Raw genomic sequence first — 19,483 nt, forward strand, 5'->3', positions numbered from 1 at the left:
TTCTCTTGTTTTTTAACTCTTTCAAACTCATTAGCACTAAATTAAAAGCTATTTTGAATCAAATACCAGTTTATAGTCATTGAATGATGGCAGCACAGAGATACACACAATTAGCTACTATTTAAAATAAGATATTTACTATAAATATGTGGTTTATAGACAGTGTTCTGGAAAATTTTAACTGGTAAAACAAGTTGGCCAACTTCTACGATTACTGCTCCTTAAACACAACCTGTTAGACATGGAAATAAACACAAGAGATTAACTCAAATCCCAGGCCATCCAACATGGCTTAGCAAAGACTTCGCTAACAAAATCAGCCTGGGTATCTCCAAAGTACATCTAACCTTCATACTTACTATTCTAAAATCCCAGTATGGCCTGGTCCACATTGTGCTATCGAGGCACTCTAGTAAGTCTTTTCTGATGTCAGTCCTTGGGATTGTTCTGAGCTGCCTATGATATGCTTATAATCATATTTTACACGTAACTAAACAGAATACACACCACTGATATTATTTGCTCAGTTTGAAGCTAAAGATTTGCATTTATCTCAAAACTTTTTTGACTTTCTTAGGATCACAACATTATTTAAAATTTAAAAACATACCTTAAAGTTCAGTTAGCACTTTTGGATGCTGACTAGGATACATGTTAATGTTTGGAGATAGATACTGAGGGAGCCCATGGGAGAAAAAGGGTTTTACTGAGCACCTATGTTGCCAACACTGTATGGTTTCTTCACTTAGTGCTCTTATCTAATCTTTAGTCCTCATACCAACCTGATAGTTTCACTGTTTTCCTTTTGTTTTTAGTGAGAGAGGTTGAGCAATTTGTTCAAGGTCACCCAGATGTCAGGCTATGGAACCCAGATTAGATCAGGGCTCTAATTTCCAAGAGTATGTTTTTAACACAAATACTGGGTATTCATACCTTTTCGAAAACCCTTAGAAACTCTTCAGTACTGAGTGGCTCTGTATGCTAGTGAAATGACTGGTGCCCACAGCTTCTTGCTAGCTTCAGGATGGGCACAGTTACCAGAAAGTCTAAGGTACAACTAGAGACTTTCAGCCTTATCCACCAACTTCCAAGATCACCCATGGCCAATGATGTAGTCAATCAAGTCCTGTGTAAGGAAGTCTCCACAAACTCAGTAGGACAGGGTTTGGAAGAGCTCCCAACGGCTAAATATGTAAAGGCTCCTGGAGGGTGGCAAATCTGGTAGCTCTCTGTTCTTTACAATGTATCCTATGTATCTTTAGTACGTGGCTATTCATCTGTAGCTTTTGTAATCCTTTATAATGAGTAAATGTGAGTAAAACTTTGCTGACTCCTCCGAAGCCATTTGGCACATTAATCACATGAGGAGGGGTTTTAAGAATACTCATCCTCAGTTTACAGATGGTTCAACAGAAATACAGGTCACATACATGCTTACAATCACCATCTGATGTGGGTGCAGTTTTGTGGTACCTAACACACAACCTGTGGGATCTAAAGCTATCATTAGGTAGATCTCAAAACTCAATGAAATTGGGAGAACACCCAGTTGGTATCCACTGTAGAATCTTCTTGTAAGAATTTCTTTGACTGTGGGTAGGAATAAACTGCCACATGTAAGTGTTGTAAGGAATGTAAAAGAAGGAAAAAGTACTTCTTCCCTTTTCCTAGATGGCTAGTAATATTCCTTCCATTTCACTGAGCACCCTGCTCAAGAACCTGTGCTTTTGACATCTGTCAACTGATTGTGATACAGATGGCATTTAAGACAAATGAAAAACATTATAGGAAAACATTTACAATTCGGTTTGGCAATACAAATGAACAGTAGGCAATCATTCTTGACAACTGTTTCTACTTTAGGTACAATTACCACGATGCATCAAGATTCTTCATATCTCAATAAATACATAGGCACAAGTATATTTCACTTAATGTTACAGGTTACTCTAATATTAATTTCTATGTCCAATGTTTATTAATCTTGTAATAAAGACTTCCGAGCATGTAATCATGAGACTATCATACTTGGCAATACAGATTGGTCATTTCTTAAGAAACTGTTATGGAGAAGGGTATCTGAAGATATGATACTTGGAACTCAAACTCTATCATTCATTCACACTCATACTTATAGCTGCAAGTAACCCAGTATTTTGACCAATATTGACTATGATACGAACTATAGATAGGAGATTTGTACATTTGTGTATATATTACTGACTACACAGGAGGTAATTTTAAATAAGTGCTTGTTAAATATAAACTAAGATTCCTAAAACAAAAATTTTTAGATAATCTATAGCAGTGGTTCTCAACATTCCTAATGTTGCAACCCTTCAATATAGTTCCTCATGTTGTGGTGACCCCATCTTAGTTTGGGTTTTTATTACTGTGAAGAGACACCATGACACGGCAACTCTTATAAAGAAAATATTTACTTGGGGTGGCTCTCTTACAGTTCAGAGGTTCAGTCCATTATCATGATGACAGGGAGCATGATGGCATGCAGACAGGGTGCTGGAGTTGCTGAGAGCTCTACATCTTGCAGGCAACAGGAAGTCGACTGACAAGTCACACTGAGGAAGCTTGAGCAAAAGAGACCTCAAAGCCTGCCCCAACAGTGAAACACTTCCTCCACACCTCCTAATAGTGCCACTCCCTTTGGGGGCCATTTTCTTTCAAACCACCACACTTCCAACCATAAAACTATTTTTGTTGTTACTTCATAACTGTAGCTTTGTTAGCTATGAACTGTAATGTAAATATCTGAAAAAAGGATATCTGATATGCAACCCCCCATAAAAGGGTTGTTTGACCCCCAGAGGAGCTGCAACTCACAAGTTGAGAGTCATTGATCTATAGGATGAGGAATGCTTCTAATGCTCAAATTACTGGGCTACTTAAGGCAACTGTAAATGTTTAGGCATTTTACTTTTAACCTCCCTCCACAACAGGAATATCAAAAGTACCCTTACAAAAGTACTAGCTCACTTTCACCTAGAGGAATTACAAGTTCTTATGAAATCTGCATAAAGATCAAGTGACAATAGAACTTTCTCAAGCTACTTTAAAAAGCAGAACAGCCTAAATACTTTTTGGACAGGAAGGACAAATGCTGAACAGTCTTCAAAGAACCATTCTGAAGTAAGAACTCAAGGAAGAACTTTGCAACTAGTTATGACTGTATATGGAAAATCTCCAGATAGATAAGCAGCTGAACAGGTTCTCCAGCTAAGATGCTGATTCACAGAATAGTTTTATACAGCCTCATAAATAAAATGCATATTAAATTACAAAAATACCTGAGACTTGTTCTTTTTCATAAAATTAAGGGACATTATGGAAGAAATAAAAATAACTTGGTATTCATACAGAAAAAAATCTTAAATATGAAATTGCTCTTGGATTCATCATACACTGACAGCTTTGTGAAGAATTAAAATTTAAAAAATAAAAACATCTTCTATTTTAATGTGAAACTTTGAAATAGTATTTCTATTCAAAACAAAGCTTTCAACATGAAGTTTTTAGCAATGAACAGAGGCCACACAGTTGCTTATTATAATTTTGCATACTATTTTACTGTATAAATGCTTTCAGATTTACCAATTAAAAATATCTACTTTAAAAACTGAAAATACAAATAAAAGGTAAACTGTTACACACCATAGATTACCTCACCATAAAAGACTATCACTGAAGACCACAGGAGACATTACTACCATAGACTTCTTCTATTGGGAATTGCAATGGGAAAGCCAAAACAAACAGGGGAGAAACTATACATATAATGTGTGTGTGTGTGTGTGTGTCAATGTCCAGCAAATAACCATGAGAAGTGATAACTAATCTTCAAACTTAATTGTAGAATATATCTGCAATATTCATCCTAAGATATGAAAGAAAAGTAGTTTCTATATACTAAAGTTCAAAGGCAAATTGATGGTAAATTCCTAAATATGCTTAATTTGATAAAGACACTTTATAAAGCTACTCTTAAGATTACATCCCTTTGTGATCCTTTATAATTTTTGTTGAACTATATGTAAATTATAACACACTGTAAGCATTCAACCAAGTTCAAATAAACATAAAAGTTTGAGGTTTCTTAATTCAAGTGCATAACCAGCTTCCTCTTAATAGCAAAGGAAATAAAAGTATTTAGGTTTATTCAACAAAAACTAGAAAAACAGGACTTACTTCCATGAACAAGCCTCTATCTCAGTTTTGTTTTCTTTTGGCTGTTTGTTTGAGATAGGGTCTCACTATGCAGTCTTGGCAGGCCTGGAGCTTACTAAGTAGACCAGGCTGGTTTGAACTCAGAGATTTGTCTGCTTGCCTCTGCCTAGTAGTGTTGAGACAAAAGGCCTCCACCACCATGCTTTACTTAACATCTTAATTTAATTATGAATTTCTCACTAAAGTGTAGACAGCTTCCACAGAAGAAACATTAAATGTGAATAAGTATGGACAGAGGTCCGGCAGGAGCTTGCATACACATGCTTAGCTGCTGCAATATCTTTTATGTAGTTCTGTGGTTTTTGCTTTGGTTGCTTTTTACCTATAGAGAATGTGAATGTGTCACCAAATATTGAAAAGGCTTATTTCATAGAACTGAAAAACAAAACTATAAAAAGTAAGTATTTTAAAGAAAGGTACAAATATGGAAATAGAATTTAGACAATACACTGATCAGGTGTTAGCTTCTCCACCTTTATGGTGTTTAGAAACATGGCACAATTACATGTGAAAAAAGTAAGGGATGGAAAAGTTTTAAAATAGTAACAATGATAACTGTCCTATGTCAAGAACACTTAACTGACATTAACTTACTTCATCTCAACAATCCTGTCATATACTATGATAATGTAATTCAGCAGACTAAGGAAGGCACGGAGACCCAGGAAAATTAATACTTTCCTTAATTATCACAGCTGCTAAGTGGTAGGAGAGTCAGAAGCTAGGCTTTAAGACTATTGAGCATTAAATTACAGTGATTTATAAGATTCAAATTCTTTTAAGTCAATATATTGGAATTATCTATATTAAGGTAAGTGTCTATTTGAAACAGTACAGGAAGTATTTATTTATTTATTTATTTATTGAGTATCTGAATGTAAATAGCATTTATAATAAGTGGCCTTTAGCTGGGCATGGTGGTATATTCCTGTAATCCCAGTTAAGTTCTTTATCAATATATTAACTGGTGGATACTCCAAGACAGCTGACGTAAACATCCACATCCCAGCCAACTCATGTATGACAGCTGAGTGTAGGATGTTTACATGAACTGAAACTTGGCTTAGAGAGGGACTTGTGAACTCTTTACTATGTTTATATTTGGCTTTTTACTTGAGGCTCAGACAACTTTATAGAATCTGTTGAAAAAAGAATAGGCACAGTAATCCATATAATGAGGACAAAATCAACTTGAAAGATGTCTTCACATTAATCCAATGAATAAAGTTGTAACAAAAGAGGAATCCAAGTTAGAACATGCTGATGTAACAGGGGAGACAGTCTGGGTTAGAGGTTTATGGTCCTTTCTCAATCACGCCAGTACTATGGTTGTGCAGAGAAGTGGACTTGGGACCACAGAGACAGCCCTCAACCAAAAATGTATTTATTTCTATGAACATTTTCTAAACAGGATTTGAACAATGTACTCAGACTTGATAGAACTTCCGCAATTGTTTGCTGACAAAGTAATTCCTAAAGCATACACTGAGGGATAATATCATTTGCAGAATGGCTGAGAACTACTTTTACACTTAATATTAGGTGGTCTAAAACAAACAAATATAGGAACAAACTTAAATAGTAAAAGAATGTCTCAGTTTTCTAAATTCTGTCAAAATTTACATTTTCCCCTAAAAACCTAAATTAAAGGCCGAGAAAACAAACTGTTCTAAGTTTACTGGAAAATAAAGACAACCCAAGTTTCGTGGCTCAGTCAACTGTCAATCTTGCAGGCCAACAAGAAATTTGTGGTTCTTTAAAGTTAAAACATAAATAAGTTATCTGCAAATGACTAAAAGGCTGTGCTTAAATACACAGAACCAAGGACATTGAGGATTCAAGCTGACATGGTCTCTGATTTTCCTTCATTGGGGCAGAATAACACATGACGAGTGTTTCATAACAGACTGCCATTAACCCGGAAGCATCCAGGGATAACTAGACTTGGTAACCAGAGGATGGCAGCTTTCTGCAGAACGGTCACCCCTCTTTTAGCTTAGGTTGGACTTACCATTATAAAAATCATTTCAAATTCAAATCATTTGCAAATAAGTAGACCATGTAGTTTTTAATTCAATACCCATCCCCCTTGAATTTTAAAGCTATACATCAAGATTTTACAGAAAATAACCATTGCTACCTGGCCAAACAAAGTCATTCTATTACCAGAGGACACATACCACTCCACACCTGTCAGGGAACACTTTGTGGGCTCCTAGCAATGTCTCTTTCCAAAATGATGTTGCATACATGCTAACCATTAAGCCTTTAAGTACAAGAAGAAAGACTATATATGTCTGAAACAACTCAGCCCTTCTCCCAAATTAGTCTTGCCCACTACCTTTCTAACACAGCAGTACTTAAACAGATCTATAATAAAAGCTGGAGGTGCAGTTCAGTGGTAGGCCCTTTGCTTAGCATGCTCAAGAACACTGGGTTCAATCTCCAGCACCAATAAACAAATAAATGGAAATAATATACTGTCGCAATAAAATAGAGTGCTGTATATCAATATAAATATATTGATGCATATGGTACAAAATATGAACTTATAAAGACGTAATATCCATGGCTCCAGAAAGGCTATAATCTAATCCAAGAGAAGCATGTAAAAAACTAGATTGTCAGGAACTGTATTTTTTGTTTTAAGTCTATACTGAACCTAATCCAGCTTAATTATGATGATAAAATATCAACGTCTGCTGGGTGTAGTGGTGTGCACCTTTAATGCCAGCACTAAGCAGGCAGAAGGTTGGTGGATCTCTAAGAGTTACAGGCCAACCAGGGCTAAGTAATGAGACCCTCTCTCAAACGAACAATTGCCTTAAGAGTTAATTTTTAATAAAATTAGAAACTACCAGTAATCCAAAGAAAAATATAAAAGAGAAAACATTTAAAACTTAAAAAAAAAATCCCAACCAACCAACCAAAAACCCTAACATGTTAAGAAATTACACATTGGTTCCCACTGATTATCATCTATGTTAGAAGGCCTAGATAATTTAGTACTGTGGGGAGAAACAAAAAAGGAAACATAATACAACTACTTCCAAGGCAGCTGGGAGCCACGCAATAACTTGAAACAATCACGGAAGCTTTACTTAATCCACAAAGACATATAGAACCATTAGCAAATATTGTAAAGAGGTTTAGTGGTTTGAAATCTTGCAGATTTTGAGAACAATATTCTGATTAAGATTAGTAACACCACTAAGGGTAAAGAGAATAAGTAGGAGGAAGCAAAAGTTTACATATGAATCTCTTAAGTACAGGGAAAAATGAAATTCCTAGGTTGTAGACTGCTGGGTGGTAGAGATGAATAACCGCTACAGAATTTATAGGGGAGAAAGTCTGTTTTCAGGACTGCTAAGAAGTTAAACTTCTGGAAAGGTTATAAAAAACACACTTTTACTGATAGGGCAAAATAGGAATTAAAAAAGTGTTTTAAACAAATCCTCTAAGGCCCAGCAGAAGCATGTTCGGTCAGTCCCCTACACTGGAAGCTGCCAGCTTAAGTAAGCAGTAAAGGAACAGCCCTCAAGGTTTCTGATGTGCCCCCATGCACTTCACAGCCCCCTCGGCTCCAATCCTTAGTCCAGATTGTCCACAAAGATGCATGGGAAGAGCCGGTAGCAGCAAACATCTGACTGAAAGCTTGGCTGTGGCTTACAGCTTCCAGTCGGGGATGTTTACAGACACAGGCTTTCTGACAGCAAGCTAGCAGAGGAACAGAGCAAATGGCAGTCACTGTTTCTGCTAATGACTTTCCCAACTGCAGAACTGAATGACAACTGTGACATCTTGAGAAAAAAAGGACAATCAACAACACTAATTAACAAGGGAAGAGAGTAATTTCTCTTGAATTAGCTAATCAGAAAAGATTCATTACAAGCTTATCTGTTATTCCATATGAAGATACATTTTTCTACTAGATTTAAAAATGGATTTTCTTCTCCATGAACACAGAATTTCAAAATTAATAGTAAATAACAATCTGAAGATTACAGTGACCATACATCTCAGTTTCTCCAAATAGTATTATTAAGTGATAGTATTATTAAAAGTGACAACTCTCATGAACAAATCTGCCCTAATTTAGATAATAAATACAACAGTTCTATGCTGAGAAAGAGTCTAACATTTTGCTCCCTATCCTCAGCTGAACTAGGTTAGGAATGTAGTCCATGGAAATGAACTAAGTGGGTAAGAAAAGGAACACCCACCTTGGCTTTGCTTACAAAACAACACTGAAACATTTTGTTTCTTCTATTTGCTGAAAGAGAAAAGAAAGATTAAGTGAGAATAGTAAATTTGTATTTTACAGATTAACTTTACTCTGAGACACATACAATAACTTAAAAATATTAAAGCCCATTAAGGCAAGTATGTTTACAAAAAATCAGTGATTCCCATGAAATGAATATACAGTCATACACAAGTATCCACAGCACACGGGATTAAACACTCAGTAAGCCAAGGTACTACAGTGCAAGATTCCAACCACTGAACTGCCCTGCAATAATACTGAATGTTCTCTGAAACTCTTCTTCATTCACAGATTACACATAATTCTATTTATTACAGAAAGAATGAGGAAGGTGTATGTGGTCTCTAAGGATACAAGCTGAAACTTATTTTTGAAGACAAATACTTTAAAACAATTCAGTGGTTATTTACAACAAAGACTATTCAGAAAGTTATCCTACAACTGAAACTTTCCAGATTTAATTTAGGAATAAACAGTTATGTCTAGATAGGCACATGCTATTTGGCTGGGAGCAATGGGCCACTATTACAATTCTCTTTAAACAACTTCTCCCTCTATTCTCAGCTCAATTTTTTTTAAATCAATTAAGAAAAACTTGTCAGACAATCTTTTCTTTAGAGTTATGAAGGATCTTGCCACAGTTTACCTTTGTAAAATGTAAAAAGTTTAATCTGAACAAAGCTTACAGTAGCACTATTTTTTGGAGATGAACAACTATTTAGAAGACATTTTGATGTGTGTTTCATGTCCATTTAGCACAAAAGCAGTATCTTTCCCTGTAGGACCTTCCAACCATGGTCTTTTGACCAGGTTTACATAACATATGTGAATTCCCTCCTGTGGAATAGGCATCAATCAAATCCAATCAGAAAGCAACTGGTTACTCCCATAACAGATTTGCGACTATTAAACAAGAAGGCTCATCTTGCCTGGCTGGTTGGTATTGTTGCACACAGAGTTCACATCTGAGTAAGAATGTTGATAACCATTCTTCCCCAGTGGCCTGTGCAGTACCTTTTAGCACCATGAAGGCTAGCAAGCAGGAAGTTTCCAGCCAAGTTCCAGGTTGATTTCTCTCTGTCCTATGACCAAAGCATGTGGTGTCTTCAGCAGCAATAGTGTCTTACCTATTTCTGGAAGGTAACCAACAGCAGTGGTTATTGCCTGGAATGTTTGGGGTTACTGGGCTTCCCCGACTAACAGTGTATTACCCTTCTTGATGTCAGCATTAGCACTTTACTTTTCTGCTTAGCAGTATTTTACAAAAATGGCAAAATGTACATGCCCAAACAACAATGTCCAGTTGAACAGGACTGCTGTGCAATTAACTGGAGGTTTTCATAAACTCAGCCTGTCAAAACACTCACACAGGTATATACTAAACATCTGCTATAATCTCTTTTGGACAATATTGAAAACAAGTTGGATAGCTCAATAGAACTAACATGACACTCCATAAAGAACATTCTCAACAACATTGTCAAAAGGAACTGCTATGGTTTCAATATGCCCACCCTCAAAGTTAATGTTTGAAAACTCCCCACAGCAGTAGAGTTGAGAGGCCCTTTAAGAGGTGACAGGTAACAACAGGGTCTTTCCTTAATGAATGGAATAATGCTGACATAGAAGAAGTGGGTGGATTAGGTGGGAAGTATTCTTGATACAGTATCAATTTATCTCTTCTCCCCACTGTATGCTGTCCACCACTCCTCTGCTTACAGCCTGCTGTACACCTGTTCTTTTGCTCTGCCATCAGATAATGCACTATGAACTTTTACCAGATGCTGGTCCTTTGACTCACAACTTTGCAACTTCTAGAACTATGAGAAGTAATGACATATTACAGAAAGGGCTGTAAGACACTGTGGTAGGGGGATAACTGTCACCTACTAGAGGGAGGTAAAACATGGGGAAAGGAAAAAAAAATTTTAAATCTGCTAAGGTCAGGATGGTATTTGAATGAGGGCAAAATATCTAAGTAATTACCAATTTACTGGTAGTTTCAAAAAAGACAATATTACAAGTTGCTATAGGATGGAAGGAATAAACAGCAACAGAATGAAGACGATCCTAAGTACATTTTAAATGAACCTCACAAACATGAAACCATGATGTTTGAAGAATGGGAACAAAACTGCAAACATGTCTCTGATGTAGGGAGCTGCAAAGGACACTCACACAGAATCAATTCCATACAGCACAAAGGTGTGAAAACTTGGAAGTCCACTGTGTCAACTAGGATACCGCTGGGAAATTTGTGTCATTTCTAGCAAGGAAAATAGTACAAACTTCAATAACTAAAGTACCCTTATTCCAGTTAAAAAAACAAAACAACAACAACAACAAAAACCCCAAGAACTCTCATGCTGACAGAATGACAGGGCAGCAATGTTTACAGAAAAGACAGGCCTGTGTTGTCTCTCTTAGCTTCCTAAAATGACTACCAAAGCCACACCAGAGATTCTCAAAGTATTGATGTGAACATGAACACACACATTTGAATATTCTAGATCTTTTAATGCGGGGATCTTCTGAAAGTCTGCTCTTTAGAAGGCAGTATTCTATAGGTGGTAATTAAGAACCTGAGTTTTATAATCTGACAGAACTAGGCCAAACATTTAACTCTAGGACTTGGAGAAAATGACTATTTTTCTGTGACTGACTCCTTTCCTATTTGTAAAACCCCATTTAAAGTTCCTATCTTACTGGGTTATTGCCAGAACTGACTAAGATAATGTTAAGCTCAGTGACAGGCAAATGGCTAACATGCAATAAATGGAAAGAAAAATCATTCTTTACTTCATTCTAACTTTGTTCATATGATTCTTACAATTTTGAATTGTTGGTATCTCACTTTTTAAAGTCTTTCAAAAAGATCTAGTTCAAATGCCAAATTCTCTATGAAAACTTCACTACAACAAGCAACCTGAAAGGTATCACAGGTACATACCCTTACATAAGGCTTACTAGCTTTGTATACATTAACTCACTCAATCCCCATGACAACACTATGACATAGGAATTGTATCATTCTCTTTTGTTAAATAAAAGCAACCGGTCCAGAGATCGCACACAGTGCCTGGTTCCAGAGTCTGCTCTTGAACCACTGCTATGCTATCTGTACTGTTAATTGAGAAGGATGATTAATTATTGCAGGGAGATGTTCAATGACCTAGCAGTTTCAAGTGTCGTACAGCTGGAGATATCTTCAACAGACTCCAATCTTCCCTTTAGATACCTTATTTGCCCTTTCATAGAAAGTACATCCACAGTTCTGTTCCTTGGTTTGCAGGAAGTAGAGGGAAATAGTCACACTCACAATTTGGGTCCAATATTCTCAGTTAAAATTCTAAAATTCTAGCTTTCTTCTTCATAATACCCAGGAGAGAGACCAAGATGAATAGCTTTATCCTTACATGACCCCAGAGAAGGATAATGTCAGATCACCTGCCACATTAGACTGTCAAAAATGACTGTCATCTAATATTTTCTGCAGATGTAATACAGTTGTCAGGAATCAACTAATATTCTCAACAATGTATGCCATATTTACAGATTTTGGTCTTACGGATACATAAATTCTGACAGTCTTTTGTAGATAAAAGATATTCTTTAAACAAAGGCAGGCTCTGGGGTATGGAAATGAATTCTAAAAAAAAAGAAATATGAACATTCTTTGTGTGGAAGACAAAAAGTATCTTTCCTTTCAATTCAAACTTTATAAAACAGAATTAAGAGCTAAAATAAAATACACCTGGCCATGAGATGATGTTTAGATTTTATAGAAAATTATAAGCTCTTGAAAGAGAAAGGTTTAAAAGGAAGCTATGGTTTCTCCCTAATTACATAAGTGCTCCTTTATCATTTGGTTTCTGAATGCATTTCTGGTGTCTTAAGACTCTGAATACAAACCAATAGTGAACTTCATGTGCTAGTTCCTTCAGGATCAGACATGCCATAAAGATAAACAGCACATATTAACAAGCAAAAAGATCATTGTTCCTCAGCTACCTTTTGAAATTATTTTAAAAAACGGAGAATTAGTTGGATCTGCTGGCATGTGCCTGTAATCATGGCTACTTGGCAGGCTGAGTGAGGGAGTGTGTGTGCGTGCGTGCGTGCGTGCGTGCGTGTGTGTGTGTGTGTGTGTGTGTGTGTGTGTGTGTGTGTGTGTGTATGTATGTGTGTTAGGGATAAAACCCATAGTCTTATGCATGCTATTCAAGTGTTCTACCACTTAGCTATACCTGCTGGCTTTTAACTGGGTTTCTATTTAAAAAAAAAAAAAAAAAATACATGTTGCCATTACAGTGGCTGTCCAGACAAGTACTATTGGTTAGATACAGATTAACCCACCAGGCCTGACACATGGGCTTCAAACTAGGATGTTTAGCTATGGGACATTGCAGGGAGGCTAGACAGTACAATTAAGTTCAAATAGCAAAGGCAATGTAATATATCACTGAAGACAGTCTAAGCACATCCAAGTCTATGTGGAAACAGACGTTAAACTTAAAGCTATTGAACAGACATGGTTCTACAACAATCTAAGCTTGCCTTTATCACAGCATTTAACTTACACATCAATCATTTACTTACGTGTTTTGACACTAACTGTGTGCCTCTATGACTTAACCTAGTGTCTTAAGTCCAAAGATAAGCATAAATAGTAGAGGTGTCAAACAGAAGACCAACAATGAAGAATGCAGTAGATAAAGCAAATGGATGCTCCTGGCTCCATATTTTCCTCAAGAATCTCTTTACCTGCCAGCTAAGAAGATACCTCAAACCAGGTCTGTGTTTTGGTTAAGGTTTATATAATGTATACCACTTACTTTCTTTGGATCAAAATTCTTTCATCTATAAAAGAAAGACTAATTTTTTTTTTTTTTTTTTTTTGGTTTTTCGAGACAGGGTTTCTCTGTGTAGCTTTGCGCCTTTTCCTGGAACTCACTTGGTAGCCCAGGCTAGCCTCGAACTCACAGAGATCCGCCTGGCTCTGCCTCCCGAGTGCTGGGATTAAAGGCGTGCGCCACCACCGCCTGGCAAGAAAGACTAATTTTTAAGGTCCATTCATCTCAGCAATCTCAAGATTCTATAAAGGAATCATGCACTAATAACCAACGTTTGTACATATTTACTGAAGACCACTGCAGCCCCATGGTTAGTTACTATGCTCCTCTGTGAAACCAAAGCTATACTCTTAATTATTCAGCTGGTTGACTGGCATAAGAACTTCAAAAAGAGAAGCCACATATATTGTTTCAGAAATCATATGTAAATACATAACAAGTCCTAGTAAATTTAAGAGAAGCAGTAAGTCTTTTCTCTAAATAGCCCACACTTGGATTTCCTAGAGTCTGGCTAGGCTTTTTGAGTGAGGGAAAATCAGTCTTTTGCTCTAAAACAGTGGTTCTCAACCTTTGTAATGTTGAGACCCTTGAATACAGTTCTTCATGTTGTGGTGACCCCCATCTATAAAATTATTTTGCTGCTACTTCATAACGGTAATTTTGTTAGTTATGAATCACAATCTAAATATCTGATATGTGACCCCTGTGAAAGGTTTGTTCAAATGGGTCATGATCCACAAGTTGAAAACCACTACTCTAATGCTTCCTAGACTACTAGCAATTCACCCTACTGAATTCTGAGTTTGCTGATGTTTCACTGATAGGTTGCCATTTCCAAAAGTCCCTGGCAATACACAGCAACATCTATGATTTTGACATTTCCATTTCCTCAGCATTAAGAATGCAATCCTGTCTTCTCATTCTGGCTCAAGAAACCCCTCCAACTACTACAATTTATCAGTATCTTTAGGCTTTTTAAACATTCTCTCAGTTTGCCTAGTTTCCCTACTCTAGAAGTTGGGTTTACACACCACTTGCCATGCAGGGCTCCTTCAAATACTGAGGTTTCTACTTTCATCTTACTATTCTCTGCCCTAATGACACACACTCAAGTCGGCACCCACTCCAATGATTCTTTCCCACAGCTCCCTCTTTGATTCTGTACTTATCACAACCTAAAATGATGCAGCTTATTCCATTCCATACTTTCAGTATGATTCCGTCACAGCACACTAGGATAAAAGTTTGATGAAAGCAGGATGCATGCCTGATGTTTTCACTCCTCTAATCTCATAATCTAGGAAATAACAGGCACACAGTGTATATCATTTGCTGACTGAAACAACAAATAAAGTGGGAACTATATCCATATAACATCACTATTCTAGGCTCCTTATAAAATTCCACTTCAGACTGCTTTACTGAGGCTCCATAAAAAGGGTATTATTTTACTTCACAGATGAGAAACTAGCACTCAAAAAAATTGTGTGACTTGATTGAAGGAAGACAGAATAAAGGTGATACTTACAACATGAACTTAGTTTTTTTTCTCAACATTTTCAATATTTTCTTTTTAGGTAACAGCAAATAATTCCGCCAATTATCTAGGCTTTAGGCTCCAAATCACCTACATTGTAAATATGTAAAATATTTAAATATTATGGTAATCTTGTATTGAAAATATAAGACTCAAACAAGACTAGATTCTTTTTTTTTTTTTTTTTTTGGTTTTTCGAGACAGGGTTTCTCTGTGTAGCTTTGCGCCTTTCCTGGGACTCACTTGGTAGCCCAGGCTGGCCTCGAACTCACAGAGATTCGCCTGGCTCTGCCTCCCGAGTGCTGGGATTAAAGGCGTGCGCCACCACCGCCCGGCAAGACTAGATTCTTAAAACAATGAGTTTGCCCCTTCTGTCAGACAGTTCCAATAAATAAGGAAAAAGACAGGTTAAATAACATCTGGACCTTTTTAAAAAGAAGTCTTATTTTTTAAGGAAAGTATGCTAAAAAATAAAGAGGATAATCCTAATATAGGGTGAAGAATAGTAAAAAGAGCTAAGAGAAACTAAGGTACTCCCAAATAGAGTGCTTATACCAAGGTCATGAGTCAGAAGGCTCATTGTGTTTAAGATACTGATTTTTTTTTTTTTTTTTTTTTGAGACAGGGTTTCTCTGTGTAGCTTTGCGTCTTTCCTGGAACTCACTTGGTAGCCCAGCTGGCCTCGAACTTACAGAGATCTGCCTGGCTCTAGATACTGATTCTTTTCAAAGTGATCTACAGATCTGATGGAGCCCTACTCAAAATCTCTATTGGCCTTTTATTCTCCCTTAAGACAGTTTCACTTCAGAGTCTTGTCTAGAATTTGCTATGTAGCCCTGGCTAGCCTCAAACTACTGCTCCTGTACCTTAGGCCTCCCCAATGGTGGGATTAAAGGCATGAGTCTCCATGCCTCATTTCTCATTTAGAATGAAAACTCATTCTAAAATTCATTAAATAGAAAGAATCTAGACTGGCAAAAAGAGTTTGGAAAAAGAATTAAAGTGAAGAACTAACACTGCATGACATCAACACTCATTATATTTATATTTAACACTAATTATAAAGTTTTAGTAACCACAATCATGAAGTACAGGAATCAAAACCAACAAACACTTCAGCTGGACAGAATAGAATCTGAAAACAGACACACACACACACACACACACACACACACACACACACAGAGACAACTGATTGTTGACAAATATGTAAAGGCAATTCAATGTAAACATGTCTGATTTCCAACAAATGACAATTGCCACTGTAACAATACTTATATTCCATGTTTTTCTATACACAAAATCAGCCCAAAATGTACCACTGACCTACATATAAGCCTAAAACCTTTGTGACCTTATACTAGGGAAAAAAAAATGGATATAACACTAAAAGCATAGTCCACAGAATCATAAACCGGTAACTAGATTTACCAACATTTTAAAACCTCTACTCTTCAAGAGACACTATCTGCTAAGAAATAATGGACTAGAGAAATGGCTGAGTGAGGAAGAGCAAGTACTGCTCTTCCAGACCACCGAGTTCAGTTCCCAGACCTTTGTTGGACAACTAACAACCACCTGTAACTTCAGCTCTAGGGAATTCAATGTCCACTTCTGTCCTCTACAGTCACCTGTGTGTGTGTTTGTGCATGGGTATACACAAATAGTTATACACACACAGGGATGGGGAGAATGAGTATGAAGACACAAATGACAGACTAACAAAAATATCTCTAAGTCAAATCTGCTCATGTACTCTTTACTTTTGAAAGTCAACAATTAGAAAAACACACAAGTCTATCAGCAGTTGAATGGATATACAAATTATTGCCAAACCCACAACAGAACACTACTTAGCAATAAAGGAGCAACCAATGATATATGAAAAAATACAGCATGAATAAATCTCAAAATAATCATGATGCATAAAGAAGTTAGCACAAAAGAAGAGAGTGTAGTTTATGCTAAGACATACAAATAAATGCAAAGTGAAAGAAAACAAAGAGTGGTTGCCTAGGAAATAGGCAAGGATTTAAATGACTACCAGAAAACGTGGGGGTGGGATATATTCAGTACCTTGACTCTGATGGTGGTTTCAGGGGAATAAACATGTCAAAGCTTATCAAATCTTTTGCTTTTCAATTCATGCAGTTACTGTATGTTTAAATGCTAATAAAGTTGTTTAAAGAAAAACATACCTAAAAAATGTGTGTGGCGGCTCATGTCTGTAACCCCAGCATTCAGGAGGCTAAGTAATAGGACTGCTACGAATTTGATGTCAGCCTAGGGTGTAGAGTGAGTTCTACAACAGCCTGGGCTATGCAGTGAGACCTTCTCTCTAAGTAAATAGGACTGCTATGAATTTGATGTCAGCCTAGGGTGTAGAGTGAGTTCTACAACAGCCTGGGCTATGCAGTGAGACCTTCTCTCAAACAAAATCAACAAACAATAGCACAAGAAAGAAAGACAAGACAGACTTGCCATAAGTATTAAGAAAATCGAATTACTTAAAATATAATCGTAGCAAAACTACAAATGAAGGACAGGTTAGTTCTCTGGACATGTTTACCAGATGCCGACTTACAGGACTGTTTCTCTCTTGAGTCAGTATTTTAAACATAAAAAACAGTCTTTAAATGGGGGAAGATAAATAAGAAAGGATGAAATAGAAAAAGGGGAAAAAAAAACAACCTGAAGCCCAAGACAGAAAGAAGACCATAAAAATGGAGTTCCTTTAGATCATATTTATAGAGTGTATTGGTTACTTTTCTCTTGCTGCGATAAAACACTACAACCACGGCATCTTTTAGAAGACAGGGTTTATTTTGGGCTTCCAGTTCCAGAGGGGTAAGAGTCCATCACCATAACAGAGAAGAAGCATGGAAGCGAGAACCAGGCATGGCAGAACAGCAAGAATGAACTGGGGACAGCAGGAGGCTTTTAAACCGTTAAGACTGCCCCAGTGACATATGTCCTTCAGCAAGGCTATATATAAACCTCCCCAAGACCATTACCAACTGCAGACCAAGTATCTGTTTGACCATATAGGGGAACATCTCATTCATACTACCAAGTAGATCAAGTAAAAAATATTGTAAGACATGAATGGCATGTACAGATTTGATCATTTGCAAGGAATAAGAAAGAAGCGCTGAGAATTTTCAGATTGAAATGAAACACAACAACTCGAGTAACTAGGAACTAGTTCCTTTTGGTATTCTATTTCCCCTGGTCATAGGTTTCCTAGTTTCTTTCCATTCCTGACTCCCGTCCTTAAACACAGGAGTTTTCCACATCCTTGTCTGCATTTAGTCTCACTCTGTGTCAGGGCTACAGGTCTCGCAGGGGCTGATGATTCCTTTTGAATGTGATGAATGTTTGAGGCCAAGACAATGTACGGTCACATAAAACTTCATGTCATTGTTCTAAAGGCTTGAAATACTCTAACAAAAAGTCGGGCATAATAGTAGTGGCACACATCTATAATCGCAGAATCCTAGCACTCAGGAGGCATAGACAGGTGTATCTCTATTAGGTTCAAGGTCAGTCTGGTCTATATAGCAAGTTCCAGGCCAGCCAAGGTTACATAGTGAGACCTGTCTCAAACCAAACCAAACCAAAAAACAACCTCTCCTGAAACCTAGCCAAGTGTTTTCTCCCTCACTTCTCACGTTAAGGAAACAAATTCTTTATATAAATCCAACCTAGTTTGTCTTTGAAAGATCAAATGCAAAACAAGGTGCACAGACAGCGACCACAATGGGAAATTTGAAAATCATGAGTAGGATTAGGACTTTAAAATTTTTAGACATACTGCATAAACAGTTCAACTGGATAGATTCCTACCTTATATAGTGAATTCTGACCTCAGGTTTATAAAGCAAGTGTTTAATAAGCATTTTGGATTAGTACATCCTGTTAAATAGTTGTTCTGATGGACTGGGTAGATGGCTCAGCAGTTAAGAGCACTTGCTGCTCTCCCACATCAGGGTTTGATTCCTAATGCCCACAAGGTATTTCATAACTGCCTGTGTAACTCTAATCCCAGGGTACCCTACACCCTCTCTTGTCTCTGCAAGCACTGCATACATGTGGTACATATACATACACGCAGATAGGCAAAATATACACACACACACAAAAACAAAATTTAAAAGACTAAAAAAACCTTGTTTTTCAAAGGTGATTTGAATGAGGGCATAGAAACATGTCTAATGATTTTTCAGGTTCTAAGAGGTTCTAACAGTGAGTTGCTGGTTTACACAAAATCAGTTGATATCTTCAGACAGTCAAATTGGAGGAAGCTTGATAAAGATAAATCTGGGTAGACTTTTATAATAATAATATATGAAATATCCTATACTTTCAAAGGATTAACTGGCAAGTAAAATAGAGAAAAATCAGATTAAATCAGCTCACATGATGAAGAGGCAACATTTTAGTTGACCATAAGCTCAACATGATCAAAGGGTAATACTGCTGCCAAAAAATGTAATGCAAATTTCAAGCTGCATTCATGCAAGAGCCAGATAATAGCTTCATTGTATTCTGTAATAAGTCATACCACATCTAAAGTAGTCAGTT

The sequence above is a fragment of the Peromyscus californicus genome, unplaced genomic scaffold (genome assembly GCF_007827085.1).
Source record: "Peromyscus californicus insignis strain IS unplaced genomic scaffold, ASM782708v3 Scaffold_20__1_contigs__length_68692818, whole genome shotgun sequence".
NCBI lineage: Eukaryota > Metazoa > Chordata > Mammalia > Rodentia > Cricetidae > Peromyscus > Peromyscus californicus.